This window comes from Podarcis pityusensis, assembly GCF_964106645.2.
Source record: "Podarcis pityusensis genome assembly, chromosome: 8".
In the NCBI taxonomy this organism is placed as follows: Eukaryota; Metazoa; Chordata; class Lepidosauria; order Squamata; family Lacertidae; genus Podarcis; species Podarcis pityusensis.
In genome coordinates, this window is record NC_138033.1 from 65,445,347 (window position 1) to 65,459,337 (window position 13,991).

Sequence of the window (13,991 nt, forward strand, 5' to 3'; positions counted from 1 at the left end):
TGGTTGGCCCTCACACATGTTCACGTCATCAAATCTGGCCCTCTTTGGAAAAAGTTTGGACACCTCTACTTTAAGCAAACTGTCAGTGTGTAACCGATACATAGTTTACATCTGCTTAAAGCTACAGTTGCATAGAACTAAACTAGGGCGGGGAATCGGTTTGGGGCTGATGCCTTATCTCAATGAAAAGTTGTTGCAGACTCTCCAAGTTTCCCTATTTTCCAGGGATGTCCCTGATTTAGAGAAGCCATCCCACTGTCTGATTTGATCCTGGAATGTCCCACTTTTCCTTAGGATTGTCCCTATTTTCACTGGGGAAATGTTGGAGGGTATGGAGTTATGTGACCCCCGGGTCGTCTGAAGGCAATGTGATATTGGGAAGTGTTTTTTTTTTAAAAAAAAATGTTTAATGTTTTATTATGTTTTTATATATGTTGGAAGCTGCCCAGAGTGTCTGGAGCAACCCAGTGAGATGTGTGGGGTATAAATAGTAAAATTATCCTTATGGAATGGGACATTCCTATTTTCATCAGAGAATTGTTGGAGGGTATGTTGTTGGAAGCTGCGGTTCCACTGAACTGGCAAAAAACTAACAGCAAAAGTAAGAAACCAACATGACAGACTAATTATGGAAAAATGGAAGCACCTTTTGGAATATCTGAAAAAATATCATAACCAGATGAAATAGCAAGCAGGATTTTAAATATGAGCAGCGGAAGAAAAATGATAATATTTGAAATAAAAGAATATGTGTTAGGTGAAATGCAGTATGTAGACAGGATGGGATTAATAACAGCAGGGAAGGGAAGGCAGGAAGTCTAAGTTTAAAGAGAGATGTATGACAAATTTAAAAGCTATATGTATGTGTGTGTGTGTGCGTGTGTGTGGTTGTGCAAAAGGCAAAAATAACTTCGTAATCTCCGAAAAGAACACAGAAAACATCAATGCACAGCCAAGCTCAGACCCTGCCTATCCAAATCCTTAAGCTTCAAAAGGCAACAGCACCCAGAAAACTGCATGCATGTAATTGCAAAATGCTCAGATGACTTTTTGCTTATTTCCAAAAAGTGCTAGTCAACATCTCTGCAGACATATCCACAGCTGCTTTAATCTTCTTGCAGAGGAAGAAGCTGCAAAAGCACACTTTCCACAATGTCAAAGCCCTTCTCCCTTTCATGTGCCCTCGCCTCAAATAAATTCTAATATTGTGCTTTGAGTACTAGGAAAATGTCATTTTTGCTAACAGCTCTGCAGGTATGATGTGCAAAGCATATTCATGACAAAATGAGAAATGGATCCTGCAGACAGCATCCTTCATTTTAAACTTGCACGTACAACATCCGTGCAAAGGAAGAAACGTTTAGAGCTCAGCAAAGAGTTAAGGCAAACTCCACCAACCCGTCTGTTTAGGTGTCTCATGCAATCTCTAGGCCAGGTGAGGCATGAATACAAGGAAAGGGGTGGGGGGAGAGGGGGAGGGAGCTCTGGGATCTGAAAACACGTTCAGCTCCCAGCCAGCGTAGGCCCGTGTGACAAGATGTTCAAGAAACAGAGACCACGTGATCAAACAGAGCACACAAACAGCATATCATTAGCGAACAAAAGGCAGGGTGTTCAGTACACAGCCCCACCCGTGATCAGTGACCTGTGCAATTGGCTTGGGGGTGGGGGGGAAGGATGGAGCAAATGGTTTTATATCCATCGACACAACAGATAAAACAATGTTGCTTTGACTGTGATCAAGATCCCAGACTAGGGAAGGAGGACGAGAAAATTGCCACTGTCTAGGGCATGCCACTGATGGAAAACACAGAAAAAGAAAGAAAGAAACCTCCACACCAGTTTCCAGTGCATGCGGACCCTTCAGGGGGAAGAATTAAACTGATTCCCGGCCCTTGAAAGCCAGTGAAGGAAGTTGATGAAGCCAGGACTCTTCAAGAGCACTCCTTGCCCCCAAACTTGCCCTGAACCCACACTCCTTGACACTAGCATCCCAAACGCAGGGCAGTGTGAGGGATGCAGCAGCAGAAGGCAGGGCATCGCTTGGTTAGGCATCGCTGGACCACAGCTCAGACTGGCCAGTTTGTGGGAGACATCAGGGCGAGTTAGTTAGGAATGTCTTTGGGGACACCCCTTTTACACCAGCTCTTTAGTGGACAGAAACATCTCCTAGGTTTAGTGACAGGTAGGAGGATTGATGGCGATAGTGTTGCATCCTTTTGCTCTAAGGCTTTTCCTGGTCCTCCCTCTCCCTCCCACCTGCCAGACACCCTTCCCAAACCACACCAACAACCTTTCTTAGGGCCCTGCCATCGTAGGAAGCTGGAAGCCAGTAGGGTCAGGGCTGTGGAAACAGCTTCAGTGACCAGGCAAGGGGCACTGATCTTGGATCTCCAAGCTCTCTAAATCTGGGGAGAGAGATCTAGTATATTGCATGGCTCCTAGGATGCCCTCCCAGGTGGCCACAGGATTGGAGCCAAAGGTTGCTTCCAGACAACCTGTTAGTTGAGCATGCATCCTGATTTGTTTGCACAAGTTTATGAGGATCTGCTTATGGAACTTTCACCCTGTTTTGGTTGCAAAGACGTAACATGAGGTTGTGTCTGTTGTGAGAAAGAAACGGATGGGGAATTGCCTGCTTTCTTTCTCTCCCTTTTGCTGAGCTGCAGAATGGCTGGCTGCCCCAAGCGGTTTTAAACCTGGGCAGTGGCAGTGAGGCCTGAATTGCATCCACCTTTTTAACATGTGTTCCCTCCACAAAAAGCTTATGCTAAAAAAAATGAACTGCATAAAGAAGTAAAGGATATTATACTCAAAACATTTGAAGTCCCAGAAACAAGGCTTTTTAAACATATCTCTCCATCCAGTTGGCAGAAGGATTCAAAATGGAGGTTCCGAAAGAGAAAATAATTACAGTATTTTTCGCTCCATAAGATGCACCTGGCCATAAGACGCACCATAAGACGCACCTAGTTTTTAGAAGGGGAATGCAAGAAAAAAAAATTCTTTAAAGAGAGCGCTGAGCAGAGCCTGTATGCATCCCAGGCTCTGCTCAGCGCTCCCTTTCACGAGCTGTGAGGATTGTGTGTTTTCCCAAGGAAAGGGGCTCTTTAAAGGGAGCGTGGCTCTTGTGGGCTTTTCTGGGAGGTGGGGGAAGGGACAGAGGGCAGCCCCTCTGTCCCTTCCCCCACCTCCCGCAAAAGCCTGGGATAGCCATGCGAAGCCTCCTCGGGGCAGTGGGATGAAGGTTCCCCGTGCCCTGAAGAGGCTTCGCGCAGCTAAGCCAGAAGCTAGAACAGCAAGAGGGAGCGCTGCGCAGCAATCCCTCTTGCTGTTCTGGCTTCTGGGATAGCCATGCAGCCTGCATTTACTCCGTAAGACACACACACATTTCCCCTTACTTTTTAGGAGGGAAAAAGTGAGTCTTATAGAGCGAAAAATACGGTAAATTTAAACTCAGGAACAAAAGGTGAAATATTCGTGCTAATGAAACAAAAGCAGGCTGGGTGAGTCTTCCAGCTGGGAAGATTCGCCATGTGGAAAGCCCACAGCACCTGCTCCTAAATCTTAATTCTTCCACAAAGAAGCAAGCTAACCTGAGAGAAACAAAGAATGCAAAGTGCTTTAAGTCTCTCCCAGGGGAATGAGTTCATAACTAGGGGGCTTACTGGATCTGATTGCTTAGCTTAACCCTTTAATGCACGCAAGAGACAGAAACTATCTCACAGTGTCAAGCACTTTCCACTGCATTTCCACCCCACCCCCCATCATTTTTCTTGTTGCAAAAAGTCACACTTTGGGAGGGAAATGGGCTTGTTGCACAAGAGCTCCAAATCAACTTTCATTGCGCAATCTCGGTTTGCCTGTGTGTGGTGGAATCTTACCTGGAAGTAGCAATAGCTTGGAAGAAGCCCTGGAGACAGATTTCCATGAATGTGAAAGGAAATGACTTGAAAAGATGCAAACCACAAAAGCCTTGACATTAGGTTACAAACTGACACAGTGTGTTATTGTTGGTGCTTTGCAGATTGTTTGCATATACGTTAGAAATACATTATCAAGAAACGTTGGGTTCTGTCGAACAAATAACTTGTTGCAAAATCCCTGCTGCTCCTTCCTTAATTGCAGCTGAACTGTCCAGGAAAACAGATGACTGACTCAGAAATGGTTCTAAGCCTGGCAACGGCTGCCAAAATGACTACTGGAAGACAAAGGCTTTGTCTTGATTGGCATCTTCACGCTTTGCACCCTCTCTTCTTCTTGTCCCGTTAAAATCCACATTTAGCTTTTATCTCATCCCTGGGATACTTTATAGAGGGCAAATACAATGTTTGCAACACTTGCCTTTTAAGTTAGATAATGATTGGTGGTGTTTGGATTTGTGGGTTGTGTGTACAGCGCATTTAAAAACTTTTGAAGTTTTCAGGAAAGAGTTCAGGGTTCTGTGGCCCTTCAGGGTGTCGGGTCTGAGTTTTATGAGCCCCTCTCAAATTGCCTTGGGGGGCCCTTCGAGGAAAACGGGAACTGGCCCCTGTCTCCAGTTCTGTGGCTCCTAGGGGCTGGTGGATAGCAAAGGCTTTCCTCCACCACAGACCAAGGACAGCCACTTCCCAATGCTACCCATTTGCCCCAGAAGCCTGGCTGACTATAAATGAGCCACCCTCCTGTGAAAAATGGACACCGTGTCCTCGCGTGAGCATGTCAACAGAAGAGGCCTGGCTGACTGTATGCAAACTCCAAGGCTGGAGCCTGCCCTACCTGATGTAACAAGCATTCTGGGTTGCAGATGCTCCTTTTCCTTGGAAACCCTCGACCGGCTGAATAACTGCAACGCTTGGCTCCCAGCCACAGCAAATTGCCAGAGCGACTGGCTGCTGCTGGGGAGGAAGTGATTCAAAGGACACTCATACAGCTCTCCTGGTTTTGCAACCGGTGAGTCACTTGACTCCCTCACTTGCTCTCCCCTCCCAACCCTTTCTCCTTCCTTTTTCTCTTTCAGTTTTCCCTGTTCTGTTTGGGTAGCTCCATGGTGCCTCATTCGCTGGCAGACCCGCACTGTGAGCAGTGTTCTGGGGGAAGAGGTGCCCTCTCTGCCTGCCTGCCTGCCTGCGGTTTGCCCTGTCAAGGGTCTCCTAGGTAGGATGCTGGTTCTCTACCTGGTGGGGATAAGGTGCAAACACAACCTTATTTCTCTAGTTTTGAAATGGCTAGATTAAAAACCCATTTGGCCCACTCTGAAACATAGGTTGGCTTGGGTGTAAGTTCACCATTGTGCTATTCCATTGACAAATCTTTTATTATTATTATTATTATTATTATTATTAAAGTTGCATGCCCACAGGTGAACAAATACCATCTTACGTGCTCGCAATAAACCTCAGGTTTGCAGTTACACCTAAACTTGTAGCCAATGCTAAGCCTTCTCATGAGTAGACACACTGAAGTTAATGGACACAGCTAACTTGGGTGCGTTCCTTTCAGTGGGTCTCACTGAATACTCTTGAGAGCTCTTGTGCAGACGAAAGCCCACAGAGAAAAATGGAATCTGTGCAATGCTCCCACAGCCATGCACAGCTCCAGTCCCAGGTGGATCGCCTCTACCTGTGACAAGTCTCCCTGCCCTAGGAGAGCGGCTTTGCTCAAGTGACAGCCGGAGCTGGATGTTGAGAATTATGTCATCTAATTTCACGAGTTGTTCATCAGCCAGGGAGGTGCTCACACCCTCCTGGGCAAACAGCTTCTGCCCCATTCCTTGAGGTTGCATCATTCAGCCCATGCGGAAGGACCAGTGATGTCATGCTCTGGAGCAGGAGCTTTTGAGACACGGGCAAGAAATTGTGTCAGGCTCTGTTGTCGTTTCTCTTTGTCTCTCTCTCTCTTTTTTATATTTTCACTTGAACAAATATTCTGATATCTGTCATCAGTTCAAATCTAATCTCCCATCCTGGTTGGTAAACAGGTCACGCAGAGGTTGTGTTTGCAGGGTGTTGTGAAATGCCTCTAGATTTCTTGCGGTGCCTCAGCTGACTGCTGCGAACACCACCCCTCCAGGTCCTGCGCAGTCCTAGGACTCCTCCTATGGGTGGGTGAGCAGAGGGAAAGGGACAAAGAATCTCTGCAGAAATTCTCACACTGGACTAACCTTGAGAAACACAGAGCTGAGCTCACAAAACATGGCTGTGCTGTTGGGACCTCCCAGGCTGACCTGGATGTTCTTTGCAGATTCCCCGTATTTTTTCAGATTACAGCTATCTTCTGAATTTCAACTCTGCTCCTTCAGTCAGCAGGGGCAAAGAGGAAGCCTGAGCTCTGGTACATAAATTATCCTTTTCTCCCCATCTCTACTTAGAATTTTTGGCACCAACCATTTTTAAACTGTCCTTTGCGATGCCCACAAACCACAACCAGAGCAAAAAATGGGGAAAGGACAGGTGGGTTGATGCCCTCAAACGAGTAAGGCATCATCAGTGTAACTGCAGAAGAGGAGAGAGGCAGCTCCCCATTTTCTGGTTTTGCCCATTTATCTAAAAGAAAACATGCCCAAGGCAACCTACCCAGTCTAGGCATGACCAGAGTCTTCCTGCAAGCATGACATCTGCTGAATTGCAGCATAGGATGCTCAATGCGTTGTGGCCAAAAGAATGAGGGCCCTCCCACAGCATGTGCTAAGCATGTGCCGGCTTATCTCTTCATTTATATACATTATATACATTTATCAACTGTCCCAAACAGGGATCGAACCTGCAACCTTGGTGTTATCAGCACCACACTCTAACCAACTAAGCTATCCAATTCTCCTGAGGATCATGATATATTTATTTATTTATTTTTATACCCTACCTATCTGTCTGGGTTAACCCAGCCGCTCTGGGTGGCTTCCAACAAAATAACAAAGGAACAAAATGAAACATCAAACATTATGAGTGAAGGGAGTCATGTTGCTTCTGCTTCTGCTGCGCTATGTTCAGCTTTTGGGCATCCCAGAAAAGACACCTGCTTAGCCGCTGTGAGCCTGCTTTGGCATGATCACTTTAACCGAGAGAAGGATGATTCTTATTAAATGACAGAAGCAGTGACTTGCAGCGCAGATTCCATTGCCCTTTTAAGACACAGCGAAGGGAATGGATGCTTGAGTCAGCAGCAGCAGCAGCAGCAGCAGGAACTGGTGGCTCAACTTTCACGAGCTGCTACACCCCCACAGTGTGACGCTGCAGGTCAGACTGGGCAGCGAAAAGCATGAATCAGTGGAAATCCACGCAAGGAGACTGAGAGCCTTTTCGGCAGAAAGAGAGAGAGAAAGACTGAGCGGCACAGCATGTTCCTGGGCTCAGGTTTCCATCAGGACTCTCTGCCCGGTCTGTGTGTCAGATTTATTTTTACACATTCTCCCATATATTTGTTCAAGTCTGCACTTGTTCCTTCGACAAGGAGCGTTTTCATGAGTCCGCTGTGGTCTGGGGAGCACTTCTCCAGCTTACTTATGACCCCACAAGTATTTATAGCTTGCGCTCCTCCTGTAAAGTCATCTTGCCCCAGAAATAAAATAAAACTAGACTAAACGAATGGAGATTACAGCCTGACCCCAGCCGCCTTTAGGGCAGCGGATGTGGCTTGCCCCTACCCTTTAGTGCACTTTTTGCAACTGCTGGATGGGGGGGGGGGGGCAGGGAGTAGCTCAGATTCTGCTGCACAGAGGGGGAATCCCCCAGCACACATGGGGCAGGGAGCACAGGATCAGTACCTAAGGGGAAAATGGGGCCCACTGCCTCCTCCATGGGGGAAGAAACTCTACCCAGTGCTTCTGTGCACATGTGCGTGTGTGTCACGCATGCCACACATGTTCATGGTGAGTTCCAGTACCTACTTTTTCTGGAAAAATAGCACTGTAATCACATCCCTGTTTGAGGTGGTTGCCCAACTTCTCTATCAGAAGTGGCTGGGGAAACTCAGCCAGATGGGCGGGGTATAAATAATAAATTATTATTATTATTATTATTATTATTATTATTATTATTATTATTATTATCAAGGTCCCTAGCCCTCTCCGCAGTCCACTGTGGGCATTTAAGGAGGTAAAGGGGAAAACTTATAGGCAGTTTTTATGACATTTGCTTGCCGAAAGCTCCTTCCGTGGTTCTGCCAGGCTGGGCTCAGCGAGAGAGCAGCTCGCACGTCGCATAGGCAACTGTAACCACAAGAGACCAGAAACAGGTTATAAAAAGAGTTTATTATAATAAAGAATCATCCCCGATACAAAAACAGAATGCCAAAGGTTAGAGGCAATAGGTCAAACAAGTGCACTGTACAGTAATAACAAGCAAAGCAGAAAAACGACAAGGGCTCTCTGGATAATGGGCATTCAACCCTGGGAGAGGTTGTTCTGGAGTGGAGAAGACATTCTCTTGGCTCCTTTTATCCACTAAAAATTGTCAACGCCACCGCTCCAGAAATATGTAAGTTGTGATGCAAAGTCTCCAGCATTTTTGAATAGATAGGCAGCAGCCTTCCCCACGAGGGGTTAAACCTATTTCTGATACAGTGGTACCTCGGGTTAAGTACTTAATTCGTTCCGGAGGTCCGTTCTTAACCTGAAACTGTTCTTAACCTGAAGCACCAGTTTAGCTAATGGGGCCTCCCGCTGCCGCCACGCCATGGGAGCACAATTTCTGTTCTCATCCTGAAGCAAAGTTCTTAACCCGAGGTACTATTTCTGGGTTAGCGGAGTCTGTAAGCTGAAGCGTATGTAACCCGAGGTACCACTGTATTTGCAAAGGCTACACAAAAGTGAGCAAGATTCTCTTTCCTCACATCCTGATATGTTAACTCATCTCCTGTCCTGTCCTGTTTTGTTCACCCGAAACAGGTGCTTGTCCTGTCTAACGAAACCATGTCTGACCGCAACTCTTAGTAATCCTCCCCCCCCCCCCCGCTGTACTGTGTTCCTTGTGTACCAGTTTCAGTTTCTCCCTTCTGCTGGACACCCGAGGTGTCATCCTGTTTTCCCAAAACAGTACTAGGCTGTACTGTACCTGCATCTTCATATCAACTCAGTACTTTTCCAGCATCCCAGACTTGCCCTTTTGCCCGGATTCCTCTGTCCTGATAACCACTTCCTCTGTCCATCAGCAAGCTTGCATGTTGTTCTTTCTTTTCATGGTGAAATGAAGCCTGTCCTTGCAGAAAGCACCTTTAAAAGCAGTGTGTTGTTGTTGTTTAGTCATTTAGTCGTGTCCGATTCTTCGTGACCCCATGGACCAGAGCACGCCAGGCACTCCTGTCTTCCACTACCTCCCACAGTTTGGTCAAACTCATGCTGGTAGCTTCGAGAACACTGTCCAACCATCTCGTCCTCTGTCGTCCCCTTCTCCTTGTGCCCTCAATCTTTCCCAACATCAGGGTCTTTTCCAGGGAGTCTTTTCTTCTCATGAGGTGGCCAAAGTATTGGAGCCTCAGCTTCACGATCTGTCCTTCCAGTGAGCACTCAGGGCTGATTTCCTTCAGAATGGATAGGTTTGATCTTCTTGCAGTCCATGGGACTCTCAAGAGTCTCCTCCAGCACCATAATTCAAAAGCATCAATTCTTCGGCGATCAGCCTTCTTTATGGTCCAGCTCTCACTTCCATACATCACTGCTGCACTGCTGGGAAAATCATAGCTTTAACTATACGGACCTTTGTTGGCAAGGTGATGTCTCTGCTTTTTAAGATGCTGTCTAGGTTTGTCTAAAAGCAGAGTATCAGAATATAAACGTAGCTTTTCTGAATGCATTTTGGTTTTTAGGGTCCTGCACCACCACCCCATGGTCCATGGTTCTTGCCTTTAGGAAGCTTTGCCTACTCTTCAGCAGAAATCTACCTCATGCCAGGATACTCAAAGCCTGTCTAAAGAATAATAGAAGGGACCAGGAGGATCATCTAGTCCAACCACCTGCATTGCAGGAATATTTTGCCCAACGTGGGTCTCAAACCCAGAATCCTGAGACTCATGCTCTACCGAATGAGGCTCCCCAGAACAAGTGACTTATTTGCAACATTGTGGTTTCCATTGATTGTGGATGCAGACAAGGAGTCATCACTGCATCTGGAGTTAAGTTCTGGGGAAATGCTTTCTTAAATAAATAAGTAGAATCACCAAACCACTTTAACACTCAGAAGTCTTCTGCCAGATTCAGGAAAACAGAAAGCTATTTTCCTTCTGTAAATTGGTCTTATAATTTCCAAACTTCCAATAAAAATGATATGAATGAATGAATGAATGAATGCCCTGCCAGACTCAAACCGGTTAGGACCTTAACCCTTTCTGCGCTTGCGATGTGGTTATAATGCCCAGCACTCAAGCAGGGCTAATTGAGCAATTAAGTTCGAAATGGGATGGAAAGGAAGGAGGAAGGGAGACACCCAACTAAGTGGATGTTTCTGCTCATTATCTTTCATTTCATTATGTAACCTGCCAGGAGGATGGAGTTGGCAGAGCTCAGCAGAAAGTTGCTGTCAGCCGCTGGAATGACTGAGGAGCTACACGAGGGATGGATAACTTTTCCGGTCCAGAGAGGCTGAATGTGCCCCTCCACCTGCTGCCCCCTCCACATGCTCTGCCCAGGCAAAGCTCTTCCCCAGGCCAGGTCCATTTTGCCATTGGAAAGAGTATTCAGGTAGCAGCTTCAGGAGCCAGTGTGGTGTAGTGGTTAAGAGCAGTGGACCCATAATCTGGTGAACCGGGTTCGCTTCACCGCTCCTCCACCTGCAGCTGCTGGGTGACCTTGGGCCAGTCACACTTCTCTGAAGTCTCTCAGCCCCACTCACCTCACAGAGTGTTTGTTGCGGGGGAGGAAGGGAAAGGAGATTGTTAGCCGCTTTGAGACTCCTTCGGGTAGTGATAAAGCGGGATATCAAATCCAAACTCCTCCTCCTCCTCCTCCTCCTCCTCCTCCTCCTCCTCCTCCTCCTCCTCCTCTCCTTCTTCGTCTTCTTCTTCTTCTTTGTCTTCTTCTTCTTTGTCTTCTTCTTCTTTGTCTTCTTCTTCTTCGTCTTCTTCTTCTTCTTCTTCTTCTTCTTCTTCTTCTTCTTCTTCTTCTTCTTCTTCTTCTTCTCTCTCTCTCTCTCTCTCTCTCTCTCTCTCTCTCTCTCTCAGCTGCTGTCAGCTGCCCAGTCACATGCACAGCACCTTCTTAGGCACCTCAGGGCTGGCAGCCCATCCTGGGACTCCTGCCAGTCACAGCACCACCTAGGGCAGTGGTTCTCAAAAGGTGTGGCACACCACACTGGTGTGGCAGGAAGATTCAAGGACAAAGAAACATTTAAGCATTTCAGTGTAGCAGAGTACCAAGATCAGAAAGGATAATGGCTTCTTTGTGTTGATGAGACAAGAGTTTGTTTGCCTCATATTAGACCTAATGTAAATGAGATTACCTGGCAAAAGCAAGCTCACACATCTCATTGAGTTAGTGTGCATACTTAATGTAAGAGGCTCGTTCATAAATATATTTTGGGAATGATACATTGTTTTATATTTTCTGGATGCCCCATTATCACATTATAAGTAGTGTTTTAAGTTATAAATCAAGCACTGCTGGGAGTTGTTCACCTTCGTTTTCCAATGTATTTCTTATTTTTAAAAAATGGTGTGGCACAAGCGATTTTTAATTCTGAAAGTGTGGCCCAAAGAAAAAAAGTTTGAGAATGGTTGACCTAGGGGCAACCACATGGCCTCCAGTCCAACAGGGATCTGAGCACCAGTTTCATTGCAAAATTCAGAGACGTGCAGATTTTGAGGACCGATGAGTTTCAATGTTCATATTGTTTCAGAAAGTGCAGGTCTGGAAGGCTCGCCTTTAAATACAAACTGAATTGGATTTCTCTCTCCAGCTTGGTATGCCAATAACTTGATGGATTAGTTCCAGTTGCAGCCTTGAGTTTGTGGTTCTCCGCTGGGTTACTGCTTAAACAAATTGACCGAAGGACCCAGGGTGTGTCAGTGTGTTGGCTAGGATTTGGCATGGTCTTCTGTACTGGCCTTGATTGGATCGCCAGATTAACTTTGTTGTTGTTGATGATGATTTAGAAAATGTGTTTAATAATAGGTAATAGTAGTAAAGTGCATTTATATATTTGTTTTCTCCTTTTAAGAATATCCTGTTTTCCCCATTAAAATACCCCATTAAAATAATTCAAGAAGAACGAACAATCAAAACATCAAAATGAAACAATAAACACACCTGCACTCATGCAGCAATGCAGGAAGAGAGGGCAAAGCCAAAATACCCCTTGAGAGTTATATTGACAGGACCAGAATTCCCCTGCTATCTGGTCTAGTCCATTTTGCATCTCCTTTGTATTCTGCTGGTTGTTGAGGAATTTGGAAAACGAAGTGGACAACTCCAATCATGGACGTAGCCAGGATTTATGTTGGTGGTGGTGAGGAAGAACCTCAGTACGTTAAGTATTTTTATTTATTTGCTTGATGGGGGGGGCAGCTGCCCCCCTGCTGGCTACACCCATGATTCCAATCAGGTTCTTTGCAGTTCTACAATGAGTGCCTACCCCAGGGCAACAATACCTGTTGAGTTGCATTTCCATTGTCTGAGAGACCTTTGTAACATTTGCTTCATTTTTCTGTGGTGCTGCTTAGGGTGTTGGAGACCAGGACTAAGGAGACCAGAGTTCAAATCCTCACTCTTTTAAAAATTTATTTATATTTTTCAAGTTCATTAGTTTTACAATTAATTTAACATTTCCAAATTTTGACTTCCTTCCCCCCTTTCTGCGGTTCCTTAAATTAAGTTTTTAAAATATTTTCTGCATATCCAAGTTCATTTAACTTGCTCATTTTTTAAAAAAAAATTATCGGAAATTTTATTTACAACATAACATAAACCCCCACCCCCCAATACAGAAAGACAATAAACATAACATACAACAATACAAACAACCAAATAAAAGACTTCCTTTACCCTGTATCTGGCCTCCTTATTTACTTCTTACAAGCTGTTTCCATTATGATTATTAATATTTTTCTAATTATAACTTAAATATCCACAAAGTCTCCTGCAGACATTAATTGAAACAAGTCCAGATATGTATTTTAGGGCACTGTTTTGTGAAGTATTCTCTGCATTTTCCCGCTTTTTGAAACTCTTGTCTAGTGTGATCTCTAATTGCCCCTGTTAATCTAGCCAGTTCAATATACTCTAACAGTTTGTCTTGCCATTCCTTTTTTGTTGGCACAATTTTTTTCCAGAGAAAAAAGAAGGAAAACCCCCCCCTAAAAACTACCGTAACTTGCTCCTTTATTTATCTACTGTAAATATATACTCTTATAAAACTGCAGGTTATTACATGAATCCTGCTAATGCTTTTATCTGTTTATAATTTGTAAATATTCAATAAACCATTACCATTCTTTTATAAAAAGTTTGTTATCTTGATTTCTTATTCTTCTGGTATGTTTCCTCATTCAGCCAGTGTAACCTAACTCACTGGCTTGTTGTGTGGAGGGGGGAGAATCAAGTCTGGTCCCTTGAGCTCCTACTATGGGAGATAATACTAGGGCAAACAGAAGACCCCCTTCTCTGAAAACAACCTGGGCAGCCTCCCAAACTTCACCCCCCCCCACACCCTACCTAACCCTACCTGGAAACACACTGCTAGGGACTGGCATTGCAACCGAAATTCTGGAGGTCACTTTCCCATTTATGTGGGGAAAGACCATCCATAGTCCTCAACATTTATTTGGTACAGGCCTGGAACACTCTTTCATTCACAGCTATCAAAGAGCAAAAGCAACAGCTGCTTGAGGAGACCAATAGCAGCAAAACCAAGGCACCGTTAAATCAGAGAGTGTTGGTGGTGGGGAGCTGGAAAATGCTGTAAATCTCTCCAGTGGAAGGAAAGTTAAGAGGTGAATATTGTGTTTCCCGATTCCCCATTTCTTGACATTTGCCTCTGAAACAGTCAGCCTTAATGACTAGCCCAGGGTGACAGCAGCTGTGGGCT